Consider the following 16,589-nt stretch of genomic DNA (forward strand, 5'->3'; position numbering starts at 1 on the left):
AATTGAGATGTATATTTCTATTAAGTTTGTCCATCTTTATATAAATTTTAGTAATGTATTGAGCATTTCTGAATTTGTTTGAAGAAAAGGATAAGACAGAATTTAAGTCAAAGAAATTCTCATTGAAAAAAGTTTTCAAATATACGATTATTCTTGTTTAAGGATAGACTATTACTGATAGAAATAATGATCTCTCTGTGAACTTTCAATTAAGAGGAGCCTTCTTTATCTTGTTAAATTTTCAATAATGCTAAAATATCTCAGCTGTTGACGAGTTTCAAATCATTGAAATTATAAGCATAGCTTCTATCTACATAGTGACAGAAACTTGGAATTAGCTAGAATCAAGAGAAGAAAATTTTATTTGCAACAGAAGATGGAGGTTTTAATTCTTTACCTGATATTTTATCCTCATCTGATCCTTTAGAAAAGGTATCTATGTATCTTTGAATACTGCCACTTTTAATTATGATGAAAATAATTTCATGTTTTATTTTCTTTTACCCTGAGATTAATAAAACTTGTTTTTAGATTGTTCCTAGATATTATATAAGTGCATTATCTCAAAAGTTTTATGTGGAAAACACCTCAAACCTCAATCCCTCCCTGCCCTTTTCGCCATGTTTCTTGTCAAACAGTTATTGGCAATGAGCTTCTGACCTTTTTTTTTTTCTTTCTCCTACGCAATTTCTAATAAAGATGCTGCCACATGGCCGTATCCTAGTAACTAGGTTTCTGGGAAAGACGATTAAGAGTCCAAGTCAGAGCTAGTTGAAACCATAAGCAATGGTTATTTCCTAGTCTTGATCTTGATTTCCTTAATGTAGATGAATAACTGATCAAAGTTTAATGTTTCTAATAAAATACTATCTTGTAGAGCAGAATTAGCATATTTGCTTTTGATTACTTTGCAAAACTCTATTTGCTCTCTTTTTAAAAATATTTAATAATTTACATAAGGTTCCAAAGGAATAAAATCACCATGTGCAGCTGAAAAAAAAAAGAGCTCCCCTGCCAACATTAAATGTTAGGCATCAAAAAAAATTTTTTAATAATCAAGAAAGATACTTCAACTTGATTCTGAACTGCGGAATAAATAGTACTTCAGTCATTGGAACTTGAACAGATAAAGAAATCAGTAGTTACACAAGTAGGTACTCGCGGCAAACTCTTATTTCCTAATTGAAGGTCAGAAATTGGCACTGCTGCTTTGCAACAGAACATTGTAAGCTTCTGGGAGTTCTCAGCTTTCCAAGTGATAGCTTGCTTTTCAACTCTTAACTGGCATGAAATTAAGTGAACATAACGTACTCTTCCCCAGAGTTGAGAAAGAGATGAAGGTTTAAGCACAAGAGCAGGGGCAGGAGTAATAGTACAGTGGATAGGGCACTTGACTTGCATGTCAAGAGTGATCCCTGTGCACAGAACTAGGAGTAATCCCGGATAACAATAATAGGGGTTATAATATTATATATAATAATATCAGGGGTTATAATAATAATAATAATAATATCTGGGGGTAGTTTCATTGATACTTTTAGATATATGTTCACTCTCCAAATCATGGAGAAAACAAGCACCTCAAATCAAGATCCTTCCTCGCTGACTAGCTCAGTGTGTCTCAGTACTCTAGGATCATGAAAGTTGTACTCAAGCATAATTCCAGTAATGCTAGACTGAAAACATAGAGGTAGGTTTCCAAAGACCAATCTTTTCTCCTGTTTGCTGTATTTCTTTCACTCTAGCTATTAGGATGCAAACTCCCTGGCCAGTAAATCTGTGGATGTCAAATAAGATATACATTTGAATTCACTTGTCACCAGGATCATATTTCTCCAGAATATTTTTTATTGTGACGTGCCTGAAGTCAATTTCTCAGGAATGTTGGAAGTCCTTTCGAAACATATTTTTTTCAGTCCTCTGGCTATTTATTCTCGCTGTCTTTAAATTTTGTTTCAGAAAATGCTAACCAAGCTAGACCAATTTGCAACTATAGATACTGCAATGTCCACATTCTAGTGAAAGAAAGATTCCGTTCTTGAATGCTTTGGCATATCCTTCCTTTCTTCCTTCATTTGCTGCAAAAGGACTCCATATGTCTTGTTTTATCACAATATGTTTTCAACCACCACAGATTAAACAATGCCAGTCGAGACCATATGGCAATACTTAAAAATTCAAGTCAAATTTATTATCTCTATAATGTAGTGTTTTCTTTATTCTTCTTAAAAATTAATTTATTTAAACAGAGTGGTTCACAAGTTTGTTCATAATACAGTTTATCCCCCAGGGTTACAAAGTTGTTTATGATTAAATTTCAGTCATATAATCAACAACATCCTCACAGTACACATTTTCTGCCACCAGTATCTGCAGTTACCTTCCCATCCTTCCTCCTGTCCTCTCTCCTAGGTGTCACTATAGCATATATTTCTCTTATAGCTCTATTTCTCTTTCTACATTTTATATTTTTATCCTTTTAGATACTGTGGACATTGTTACTGAAAAGGTATCATGAATATCACTTTATCTCCTTCCAGAACCATTTTTTGCCCAGAGTGATTATTTCCAACTATCATGGCCATAGTGGTCCCCTCTCTCCCCCATTATTGGTGGCAATCTTCCTACCATGTTCTGGTCCTTTGATCTTCATCTTTATTGTCTCTGGGTATGAGTACCATAGTATTTTTAATTTCACAAGTGAGTGTAATAATTTCATATCTATCCCTCTCACTTTGACTCATTTTGCTCAACATAATATTCTTCATATTTATTCAAGTATAAAAATTTACATTACTTAATTTTTTCCTAACAGCACCTAGAATTCCATTGTGTAAATGTATCATGATTTTTTTATCCACTCATCTGTTCATGAACATTTAGGTTATTTCCAGATTCTGGCTATTGTGTGAATAGTGCTTTAATAAACATAGGAGTGCAAGGGCCTTTCTATATTGTTTTGAGGTCCCTGTTATATTCATAAAAGTGGTATTGGTAGGTAATATGAAGCTAAATTTCTGTATATTTAAGGAATATCCAGAATGTTTTCTAAAAAGACTAGACCATATAAAATTTCTTTCTTTTTTTTTTTTGGTTTTTGGGCCACACCTCCTGGCAGGCACTGGGGACCATGTGGGACACCGGGATTTGAACCAACCACCTTTGGTCCTGGATCGGCTGCTTGCAAGGCAAACACCGCTGTGTTATCTCTCCGGGCCACCATATAAAATTTATACCAGCATTAATGAGTCCCTTTCTCCCCATATCTGTGCCTGCACTGGTTGTTCTTATTCTTTTTGATATGTGCTACTTTCTCTGGTGTTAGATATTTTATTTTTGTCTTTATTTGCATCTTCCTAATATAAATGATGTGAAGAATTATTTTCATGTGCCTTTTGCCATCTGTATTTCTTCTTTGATGTAATGTTCTTTCATGATTTGGGAGGATTCATATCATTTAAATAACAATACTTCTTAAAATATCGTACAGATTTAATGCAATCCATATAAAGATACCCATGACATTTAATAAAAAAATAGATCAAACACTGTAAATTTATATGGAACAATAAGACTTCACAAATAACTAAAGCAGTCCTTGGGGGAAAGAAGATGGGATACATCAATTTTCTCAACTTCAAATTTCAAAAGCAGAAATCATTAAACAGCATTATATTGTAATAAAGATTAAACTCTCATTAAAGGAATAGACTTGAATATTCTGAGACTGACCCTCAGGTATATGATCCATTAATCTTTAATAAAACAGAAGGAAATCTGTAATAGAGCAAGGAAAGATACTTCAATAAGTAGTGTTGAGAAAATTGATAAACTATATGCAGAAAAGTGAACACAGACCTCTCTTTAATGCTGTTGAGAAAAAGTCAAGTAAAAATGGATTACAGATTTTGTCATCAGCTTTGAAATCAAAAAGAATATTGAGGAAAACATAGGCAGAACATTCCATAACATTTAAGCTAAAGGCATTTTTAAGGATGAAACACCACTGATCAAGCAAGTGGAAGAAGCAAAGATAAAACAAATGGGACTACATTAAACTAAGATGGTTCTGCTCTTCAAAGGAAATGGTGTCTAGGAAAAAAAACTGCCCATAGAATGGGAGAGACTATACACCCAATACTTATCTTATAAGAAGTTGATATCTAAGATATATAAGACACTAGTAAAACTTGACCAAAAAAATATACCCCATTCAAAAATGGGAACAAGTAATGCAATGTTTTCTAACCTTTTGTCACTCATGTAACATCATCATGATTTTGTCATATCTTCATTCTACCTAACATGAGTTGTTAAATATTTTTCTTGAGTAGATATTTTTTACTTAATGAAAACTGTTAGAGGAAGCTACTGCATATTTAATCTGTCACTTGCCATAAATAAAAAATTAAATTAAATTAGGTAATTTTTAAAATATTTTGGTGTTGTTTTTGTTTGTTTTCATATTTTGGGTGCTCAAGGTTTATTTATGTCTCTAAACTCAGGTATCATTTGTGCCAGGCTCAGGGGACCATGTGACATAAAAGTTATCTAACCCAAGTAAGCTATCTGCAAGGCAAGAGCCTTACCTGCTATACTATCACTCCAATCCCCCTTAAAATATTTTTTAAATCCTTCTAAAAATCAGGCAAATCAAGAGTGGTTGTATGTCATATTTCAAAATATTTTTAGAGAGAAGTTTATAAATTATTAATTCCTTCAATACATCCAAACATATTTAATTTTAACAAATAACAAAATTGAAGAAATAGATAAAAACCATCTATATTATAAAGATTAAAAAAACTGTCAGTAGCTTAAAATTTGCTACTGCTGCAAAAAAATGTTAATTTTAAAAAGAAACATGGCATTACTTATTTTTAAAGCTCAAGTTTTCTCCTTTTCCACAATTGACATTGAACCATTTGTGGTTAAAAATCTAATATTCCATGCTTTCAGGGGTCCTCAAACTTTTTAAACAGATGGCCAGTTCACTGTCCCTCAGACCATTGGAGGGTCTGACTATAGTAAAAACAAAACTTATGAACGAATTCTTATGCACACTGCATATATCTTATTTTGCAATGAAGAAACAAAACAGATACAAATACAATATGTGGCCCACGGGCCATAGTTTGAGGACCACTGCTTTAGCTCCTTTAGATCAATGCCTCTTTAATTCACCTCAGTGTGCACTTGCCATTTAAAAAAGTTCTTCTTGATACCATTCACAATTTTATTTTACTAAAACTGCGTCAAAATAATTATTAATTAACTTACCACCAAAAATATTCATATATTAAAATATAATATTTGTGAAAGCAGATTATAGTTTTGTATTAATGTTTTAATGGTTTAATATTAAAGTTAAGTAAATATTCAAATAATTTCTTTCAATATAAATATGTTCCTAAACAGTCAAAGCAAAATTTAAAAATAATTTTAGCTGCTAGATAACAAATGAATATGCTACTCTACTGAGATACATCTCAGCCTCTAAAAAGTTAGCATTTTAAAAAGACACAATTGTATCAGGGGCCACTCGGGGCTGTATAGGAGTGGCTGGACATAGGAACAGCAGTGGAGTCTCGTAGGAGAGTGGGCACCTGATTTGCTGAATTGTGACTAAATCAAACACCCAGAGAAGAGTTTAGATATAGCCTGTTTATTCACTCAAAGAGCAGGGTTTTTATACATTTATTTTAGTAAGTCATTCTGAGTTAGAAAGGAAGAAGGGAGTGATCAATAGATTACATAGTAGGAAAGCAAGTGGCTTCTGTGAAGTATAGATAAGCATCAAAAACTGTATAGAATTCATTGACATCCTCTTTAATACAATGATTACAATATATATTGATCTTTACAAGAGACATCACTTATTTTTTGCCTAGGATTTAACAATACACTACTTTCCCAAGGTCTCCTAAGTCTGCTAAATCAGCTTTGTGTTTTGAATCCTCAGCTCCTCTTTTTCGGGGGGGCCTTTGTGTGGCTGTTTACTTCATGCCTAAATTGGGTTTTGTTTTGATGTAAAGATTATCTTTAAAACCATGTGGCTCAGGGCCAGCTGCTCTGATTTTTCAGTAATTTTCACATTCTTATTTCCTATAGCGTTCCTCCTGTACTGATTAGGAAGGCCTGGAATAACCAGGCCTCAGCACATTGACTTGGTAACTAAGAAACAGTTTTGATTTCCAAAAATCTTGATAGTCTTTAGAGGGACTCAGGGAGATGTCCTTGGGATGCTAGTAAAACTATGTCCACATGAGAGGAAGAGAATTTATGCCATGACCTCTATCAATATCTATTTACCCTAAGCATCTCATGGCAATTGTGGGTACAGGCAACCAAAGACTTTTTGAGCCTAGTATCCTCCCTTAACCATGGCTCTAGACTAGGTAGGGTTCCTACACAAAGGTCTCAACAAAATGTCTTGTCTTGATTTCTTGTTTTTTCTATTTTCTTGCTCTTTTTATCTTTTTTTAATGGCATATTGAACTTATAAAAATAATAGATAGCTATGCTTCAAACAATTAAGTATCTAGGAACTAGCTTAACAAATGAGGTGACAGACGTATTAAAAGTAAGTGATATAACACTAATAAAGGGATCATTAAAGAAGAGGCAAGATATGGAAACACTGTTTCTCAATTACATGTTGTCAAACATCTTGAGTTCATTGATGCTGGTAAACATGCTCTGGTGTTCAATACCTTTCTGGAATTTCTTAAGTTCCTAATACATTTGGGAAGGAAGGGAGGGAGGAAGGGAGGAAGGAAGGAAGGAAGGAAGGAAGGAAGGAAGGAAGGAAGGAAGGAAGGAAGGAAGGAAGGAAGGAAGGAAGGAAGGAAGGAAGGAAAGGAAGGAAGGAAGGAAGGAAGGAAGGAAGGAAGGAAGGAAGGAAGGAAGGAAGGAAGGAAGGAAGGAGAGGAAGGAAGGAAGGAAGGAAGGGGAGGGAGGGAAGGAAGGAAAAGGAGGGATGGAGGGAGGGAGGGAAGGAAGGAAGGGAGGGAGGGAGGGAGGGAAGGAAGGAAGGGAGGGAGGGAGGGAAGGAAGGAAGGGAGGGAGAAAGGGAGGGAAGGAGGGAAGGAGGGAGGAAGGGAGGGAAGAAAGGGAGGGGGAGGAAGGAAGGGAAGGGATGAAGGAAGAGAAGAAAGGAGGAAGGAGGGAGGGAAGGCAAGGAAGGGAGGAAGGAGAGAGGGAGAGAGGGAAAGAAGGAAGGGAGGAAGGAAGGGAAGGAGGGAGAGAGGGAGGGAGGGAGGGAGGGAGGGAGGGAGGGAGGGAGGGAGGAAGAAAGATGACATACCTCATCGTCATAAAATTAACCAGATTGAGGTTACATATTTTAGTAATAATTTAATTTCTAAGTATTTTATATTTTGACACAATAATTATAAACAAACTCTTGCAAAATAGTTTACAAACAATGACTGTGGCCAAAGTGATACTACAGTGGGTAAATCACTTGCCTTGCATACAAACCCCTGATATCCTTTATTGTCCCCCAGCCATGAGTAACATCTGAGCATTTTTAGGTGTGACCCCAAAACAAATAATGTAATTAATAAAAATAAATAAAAATAAAATGACTTTTTATCCTTGATTTTTTTAGAAATGAGTGTCCATTATCTAAATATGAAATGCTTAATATTCTAATCAATAAGTTTGAATCGAACTGAACAAAAATATTTTAGAAAAATAATTATCAAATATACATCATTAAACATGCACTTTACCTAATCTGTTTGTGCACTTTACCCGATCTGTTGATTTATTCGGAAGAATTTCATTAAAGCTCATTTGAAATCTTAGCAATAAAAACACTGCTTCCACTCAATCAATAAATTATTCAGCTACAAAATAAGTAAATAAAACTATTTAATTCATATATTCAAAAATCAAATTAGGATAAATAACGAACCTAGAAAGCAATCCCATTTACAACTGGATATTTCTCAAGAAATTAAGAACATATCTACCACATAATTCAGCCAGTTCTCTACTAGGATCTATTCAAAGAACAAAAAGAAACTGATTAAAAAGATATATGCACATATATGTTTATATTTTTATTTAGTCACAGTGAACTTATTGTTATTCATTATTTTGTTTCATCTATACAATATTTTAATACTAATCTCTTAAACAGAGTTCAATTCCTTCCACCAAAGATTCCACTCACCAGTCTACTTCTACAAAAGTCTTTTTTTTTTTTAAATAAGTTTTGGACTGTGGTTTGCAACACTGTTTCTGATATATGAAACCATCCCTGATCATTAGTTATATGGGCCATTTTTATATGCCTTTGGCTATTTGTATTTATTCTTTGAAGAAGCACGCTTGTTTATTGCAATACTATTTACAATAGACGAGCTATGGAAACAACCCAAGTTCCCAATAAAAGAAGATCTGATAAAGAATATGTGGGATATATATATATATACATATATATACATGTTGAGTTATTTGAACATATGAAAGGAGATCTCGGATGATCTTACACATATTGATAATGTTAAGAAACAAAGCAGGGGCCAGAGAGATAGTATGGAGGTAAAGAGTTTGCTTTTCATGCAGAAGGACGGTGGTTCGAATCCCAGCATCCCATATGGTCCCCTGTGCTTGCCAGGGGCGATTTCTGAGCATAGAGTCAGGAGTAACCCCTGAGCAATGCTGGGTGAGACCCAAAAATCAAAAAAAAAAAAAAAAGAAGAAGAAGAAAGAAAAAAATGAAAAGAAAAGAAAAGAAACAAAGCAAGCAAAGAGATATTTTTCCAAATGCCCAATGGACAAAGTACCTTTAAACTTTGATTACTTAATATTACCGTGTGAAGGGGAGTCTAATCAGGGGTGGAGTGGGTTTCAATAGACTTAACTGAACAGTTTTCTTAAATAGATAGTTCCTTTTATTGGGGCAGACAGTAAAGGCCATTGTTTCCCTAAAACAAAAATTGTACAATTTTAAACCAATGTTTTTTCAAATTTACACACACATATATTTATACTTATATATAATATAAATTATATAACACATAACTATATAAATACAAATTTATATAAATTATAAATATGTATATTTATACATATATTTGTGTATGAACCAATGGCTTCTAAGCAACATAACTTTATAACTTTATATGTCCTTCTTATTCCCATCAATGATGAAATCTTAACTTTATGGAAAAAAACAGGGACCACTAGTAGAACCTTAATATAATTGAATAAAAGTATATGTCATGCCTATCACATTCAATCCATGTTGATTGCTGGTGACTCAAAGACACATAGTAAATATAGTCCTTGCTTCCTTATCGCAAAGTTCATTCCACCTAACCATGTATCCATGTACATACCTTTCTTTACTTTTATTTTTTTTTCAATTTTAGCTTGACTGAAACTAATTCTTCAGGACAGACTTTAAACTATATCCTTCTCTCATTCTTCAAGTTCCCCTAGTTATCACTATCTAATTTCACGTTCACTGTTAATTGGTTCTGTCTTCTTAATATGGAATTCATGTTTAAAGCATTCCCCTACATTTTAAGAGCTTTCAAAAATTCCTAACTGCCATGTTAACCTTATCATCCCTTATCATTAGCCTACTCAAATGAACTTTAATTCAGAAGAAAATAATTGTTCTGTTTTTTCCTCCATTCCACACACAGTTAATATGAACTCAAAAAAATACAAATTTTCTGCCTTTTAACCACTAAATTATCCAATACTCCCAATGGGAGTTGCTGTCTTTGATATTTTCCCATAATACTTGTCCGAACATTGGGGTTAAACAAAACTGTGTTTCTAATATATTCTTAGCTACTCAGATATCTTGTTATGTTTTTAACCTGAAAATATAAGAAAGTTAAAGGAGTAAGACTCATTTATTTTATAAGGATAAATCTTCAAGAAAACAAAAAAATGATAGCCTTGTCATTCACTGAGTTATTGATTCATAATATAAGAAAAATGAAGCTAGCATGTAGGAAACATTGGAAATCCAAGATAATCATTCCCAATAGTTATACCCAAGAACAGCCCTTAGCCTTGCACTTGCTAGATTAGTTGAGCTATAAAAGCTCCATTTAGCCCAGATTAGCCTAAATTGGTATGTCACTTGCAACAAAAGTCTTCTTTCTGTTCAGTTCACCTACATTTAGCATTTAATATTATTGGACATGTCTCTCCTTTGAGGATTCACTCTTACTTTTCTTCAAATTATATATAATATTCTATTTGATTAAATATTTTATGGGCAAATAAAGATTTTAGTGCCAAGTAAAGATAAGTCCTATGGGAAAAGGACTAAATAAAGGTCGAGTGGAATGATCACCAAGAAGCAAGTATAAACTTCTCTAAGGTGGCATTTGAACAGAGACATGCCAAAAGAGAAGAGATACTCCTTTTAGAGTCAGGAGAAAGCAATCAGAAAGACTCAAAAGTGAAAACACCTACAATTGGGAGCTTTAGATGGTAGGATTCTTGTGCCAAACCTGAAATTAAGTTTACAGGAAGATGCATTCTTCAGAGTTCCGCAGGCTTTTCCATTTTTCTATTAAAAATCAAACCCTGCTCTGAGCAATGGCATTTCAAGTAAAGATTAATTAACAACCTGCAGAGAACAAAATAAGAGCTGGGCGAAGTGAATTGCAGAGCAGATTCCTGAAAGAGAAGACTGGCGGGCACTAAACTTTACCATATCACAGCTGTGCCAACCCTGATTCTGGATAGGGACAGAAACAAATTGTGACAGTCTATGTAAGAGTGAGAAAGACCAGGCAGGGGGCATTGTTGCTTCCTTCCCACTCAAATATGTATACTCTTCTTGATCTATTTTATCCAATTAAAGCCATCCTATAAAAAGCAGCAAGGTCAGTGAAAACAGTGACCAGTAATCTCTCAGATGCTATCAGTCACTGTAAAGAAAATAAAATCAATTGTGCTTGACTTTGAGCAAATGACCCTGATAAGGCAAGACAGAAAAACCAAGTGGTCCTTGGATGCCCAAGTGACTGTTGGATTCATGGCAATGACTTTGCCCCCTGATAGCAATGACAGTTACTAAAAGGATGGTCAATAGTACAAGCTCAGAAGGTCAAGATACTATAAAATGAAGAAAAAATGCTGACCTTTCAGATACTGAAAAATCAACAAAACAGCAAGAACTAGATAAAGATGACAGCTTGCAACAAGTACAAAGGGACACCAATCAGAAGAATGTGTCACAAAAGAAGAATGAGTTAACTGTGCTCTGAATTGTAATAAGCAAATTAAACTTTCACTCATGTTAATAGAAATATTTTTCCTAGAGACTCCATAACAAAGCAATTTGCATAATACCAAAAATGACTTCTTTCTACTTTAGGTCATTTAAATGAGGCTCAGAGTCACATTCAAAGATGTAACTAAAGCAGTTCCTACTTCATGTCTTGATCAGTATAGCTGGAATGAGACCAAACAGTTAACTGCTCTTTTTTCTCTTCCTTTATATATATATATATATATATATATATATATATATATATATATATATATATATATATATATATATATACACACCTTCATATATATATGGTTTTCATATATATTCATGGGTATTCTTGAATTTGGGCAATAGAAGTAGATCCTCTGAGAACTACCTTGCTCTACCATTTGCTACCAATGTGACACTGGACAAATTATTTGAGTTTATTGTATTTTTGCTTCCTCCTTTGTAATAAAAGTGAAATAAAATGATAGTGAAATTAAAGAAGTTGGGTTGAAGCAATGCCATCCCAAAGGAAAATTCAGTCACCTTAACTGTTACAATTCTATTTTTTTTCTCCACTCTATGTCACAAATTCTCTGCACAGACCCTAGTCACTTGGCCAGATGCTTGTTTTTTACTCTCTCTGTCCTGAGCTTGGCAAAAAATTCTCATGTAACCTTTCCCTCAGCTACATTTGTTTTTGTAACCACACCTTCCCATTTCTCCTGGGTGCTGACTCTCACTGCTTCCACTGACAGAGTCAGCAGCAGGCCAACATCACTTTCCTACTATTCTTGGTGCAGATGAACAGTGAAGGCTCTGAATCTTCTTGAAAATAGATAGTAAGAAAAGCAAATTCTGTGAAATTCAGAGTGGAGAGCAGAAGGATTTTGCTGAGTAATTACGGAAGTCAAAGAGCAAAGTGATTTATAGCAGGGACCTTCCTTAGAAGCAAGGACTCTGAATGCCACAGGAATAACAATGGGTCGTCTTCTACATGCCCTTCCTTACACAATGGCATAGAGGCAGAAAGTATGTCAGCTGTATTTTAGGCTAATTAAAATGTGTATTTATTGGGGCCGGCTAGGTGGCGATAGAGGTAAGGTGTCTGTCTTGCAGGTGCTAGCCAAGGAAGGACCGCAGTTCGATTTCCCCCACGTCCCATATGGTCCCCCCAAAGCCAGGGCCAATTTCTGAGCACTTAGCCAGGGGTAACCCCTGAGCATCAAATGGGTGTGGCTCGAAAAAAATGTATATTTATTATCTTATTCATAGATATTAGTCTTTTCATTTTGCCCAGGACAGATAATTAAGCTCTGATCCAGGTTCCATTTTCTGGAGTCCTGCTTATACATACAACACAAACACACAAATCATGTCATCAAGTCCTAAACATTCTTTCTGAAAGAAGAGTATTTTTGATGATGGCTATGAAAAGTTATGAGTCAGTCATCCAAAGTTGGCATGGACAATTTTTTTCAATTAACTCTTTAGAAGGGAACCCAATGTGTGGCATATAAAGATGTAAAGAAAATAAGTGAGCAGTGATGAATGAAAATGAACCCTTGGATTCTAAAAACAGAAATAAGGTAATAAAGGGCTAAGAATAAGAGAAAAATGATGAGTTGGGAGAGATGGTGTGACATAAGAACAATAAATAAATTTTTGACATATTGGTGGTGATGGAGATACATAACTATTAACCAAATACATGTTTTAATAATATAATGTTAATCATAAAAGAAAAATGTATGCAATGTCAATTAACATTTTGTTCATTTTGTTTTCAAAGTCTATTAAATTTTGGTAGTAAATATCTTGATAGCAAAGTGAAGAAAATATTCATTGTTTGGCATACAAACTCCCCCTTTTTATTACAAGACACTCTTTTTCTAGACATTTGAAATTATACATTATCACATCATTATATATCATTATCTTTATGAATAATTCTCATTATATAAAATAACCCAGTTATTGTATAAAACAAAAATAATCTAAAAATTTTGACTGAAAATCAGATTCTATGTCTCATTCTTTTTGTTTTCTGTTGGTTTGTTTTGGGGAGGCCATATCTTATTTCCGTCTCTGCCCCTTTATGTCTGCACATGTGGGTTGGGCCACTATAAAGGCTCTGTACTATAAATCTTTTAAATTAGTCCCCTTTCTAGAGAAAAATATTCGGTACCATTTGCATCCTTTTGTATAAAAAATAGAAAGTTCCATCAAATCAAAACATCAAAATGGTAAATGTTGGGGGGAAATATAAAGCAATAGGGACACAATATTTTGGTATCCCTATTGCATCTGTGTGAAGCCACACTCTTTAAAATGCTGGTCTTGTACTACTGATCCTGATATTTGATAATATACTACAGCAAATAATATACTACCCAAAACTCCAAAGGCTTTCTGTATCATAGCAAGAGAAACTTTAGAGGTTTTCTCTCAACTTTAGAGGTTTAGAATGTCAGATGTGGCGACTTGATCCAGAAAATACTAAATAAGTGAATGACCTATATAAAGACAGACTTGCTATTCTGCACCAATTTTGGGTTGAACTGCAGGAATAAAAGCTTAAGCAGCCAAATACCTTCATTTTTCAAAAGCAATATAAAATTGTCTAAAATCATTTACAACTAATTCAATCTTAAAAAAATTAAAGCAGGGCCGGGCGGTGGCACTGGAGGTAAGGTGCCTGCCTTGCCTGCGCTAGCCTAGGACGGACCGCGGTTTGATCCCCCGGCGTCCCATATGGTCCCCCAAGAAGCCAGGAGCAACTTCTGAGCACATAGCCAGGAGTAACCCCTGAGCGTCACAGGGTGTGGCCCAAAAACCAAAAAAAAAAAAAAAATTAAAGCAGATTAAACAAAACTTAAAAATTAACTTGCGCCTTCTTACCAGAAAAGGTTCAAGTACTTGATTTAATATGGAATCACGTTATTTATAGCCTTAATATGTATATTTTGATATCCATAAAAAGGGATTATTATAGTTTCCTCTTCATAGGATTGGTTTAGAAATTAAATGTATTACTACATAGTAAGCATTTGGACTAGATGATATACAGTAAGTACCCTTTTTAATAGTAAAAAGTATATTTGACACCCTTTCCTAGATACATCTTAATAAGAAATGTGAGATATAAAGTCATAATACCCATGTTCAACTATATAATCTCCATGAAAATTTTACTGCTCTTATAAAATATTCAAAAAAAAGAAAAGTTCTTTTCTTACTTTCACAACTTTCAGCAACTAAGTTATAAAATAATAAAGTACCAAAAAAGTAAATTTGCTGTTCATAAAAAAAATCACAGGCCAAAGCAGGAGGCAGGAGGTAACTCATTACTCAGCCACAAGTATTCTAACTAAGATGACACAAACATTTGATTTTTATGGTTTCTCAGTTTTCCTTGTGTTATCCATACCTTTGTTATATCAAAAGACAGTTTCACAAGAGCCAAGAAGTCTTTCTTGTAAGACTTCTCTCCACTGGTATTTGTTCTCTTTCAAGAAATTCTACAAAGCTCATTTGGTATCATTTGAGGATATGTTCAAATTAAACCTGGCAAAAGTAAACATGCTTAGAATTAGGTATTCACACTTCAGAATCCATTTTGAAATAAAACATTCAAGTGTTTTTTGTGTTCCTCCAAGTATGGTTCTCAGCACTAGTTTAGTGTTTACCTGGAAGTTTTTGACTACACAGAATATTGGATATCACTGAGAGCTACTAAAGTAGAACCTTCACCTCCAGGAATTGTACAGTAAAGTTTGAGATATGCTATTAATTAAGCTAATTCTATCATTTTTTCATTGTATAGAAATAAATAAGGGATCACTTTAGAAATTATAGGGAGGGTTATGACTGATAACAAACTCAAGAAACAACAACTCCCAAGAAATACCACAAAAAAAAAAGTTCTTAGCATGTACTTAGCTATAAACAAACTGAGGATTCAAAAGAATTCCCTGTACTGGACAAAATACAGTGAATGAGGTATTTGCCTTTTACACAGCTGGCCTGGGTTAGATCCCAAGCAACCCTATGGTTGCCGGCATCACTAGGAATTATCTCTGAAAGCAGAGGCAGGACTAAGCACTGATTAATGCGAGGTGTGGCCAAAAGTATCTTAATTAAAACAACCAAAGAAAATGAAAATTTATTCTAGATGTGGACTAAGAAGTTTCTTTAGCCTTAAATTTGAATGGTGCTTTAACACCTGTCATTCAGTTTGCTGCAATGCACTATTCACCCTCCTAGCATAGAAAGAAAGTAATGTGGCAACACTATCAGAGAGATAATCTAAGTTCAATTTTCCTGGAAATAACTTACCAGTTACAACCTTCTTTATTCCCATAGGATGACAAATTCTGTAGGTAAACCATACTTTTACAGTAATAAGGAAAGGAAAATGAAAGATAAGAGAGAAGAGATGAGGGCCCAGAGCGGTGGCTAGGGTGGTAGGGCATCTGCCTTGCACACGCTAACCTAGGACGGAGCACGGTTTGATCCCCCAGTGGCCAATATGGTCTACCAAGCCAGGGGCGATTTCTGAGCCCATAGCCAGGAGTAACCCCTGAGCATCACCAGTGTGGCCCAAAAACAAAAACAAAAAATAGAGAGATAGAAAGTAGGAAAGAAAGATGGAAAGTAGGAAAGAAAGATAGAAAGATGAAAAAAGATAGAAAGTAGGAAAGAAAGATAGAGAAAGAAAGAAAGAAAGAAAGAAAGAAAGAAAGAAAGAAAGAAAGAAAGAAAGAAAGAAAGAAAGAAAGAGAAAGAAAGAAAGAAAGAAAGAGAGAGAGAGAGAGAGAGAGAGAGAGAAAGAAAGAAAGAAAGAAAGAAAAAGAAAGAAAGAAAGAAAGAAAGAAAGAAAAGAAAGAAAGAAAGAAAGAAGAAAGAAAGAAAGAAAGAAAGAAAGAAAAGAAAGAAAGAAAGAAAGAAGAAAGAAAGAAAGAAAGAAAGAAAGAAAGAAAGAAAGAAGAAAGAAAGAAAGAAAGAGAAAAAGAAAGAGAGAGAGAGAAAGAGAGAAAGAAAGAGAAAAAGAGAAAGAAAGAAAGAAAAGAAAGAAAGAAAAGAAAGAAAGAAAGAAAGAAAGAAAGAAAGAAAGAAAGAAAGAAAGAAAGAAAGAAAGAAAGAAAGAAAGAAAGAAAGAGAAAAACAAATACCTTTTTTCCTTTTTCTCAATTTCCTTTCTTTTTTATATCTCAATTTTATCTATATATTCTATTTTTTTTATATATACATATTTCTCTACCCTCACCAGTTTGGTGCTGCTTAGTACAAAATCTAAGAAAACATCTTGCCTGGGACAAAAGCTCAGACCACACCACAGATA

The sequence above is a fragment of the Suncus etruscus genome, chromosome 2, assembly GCF_024139225.1.
Source record: "Suncus etruscus isolate mSunEtr1 chromosome 2, mSunEtr1.pri.cur, whole genome shotgun sequence".
Lineage (NCBI taxonomy): Eukaryota > Metazoa > Chordata > Mammalia > Eulipotyphla > Soricidae > Suncus > Suncus etruscus.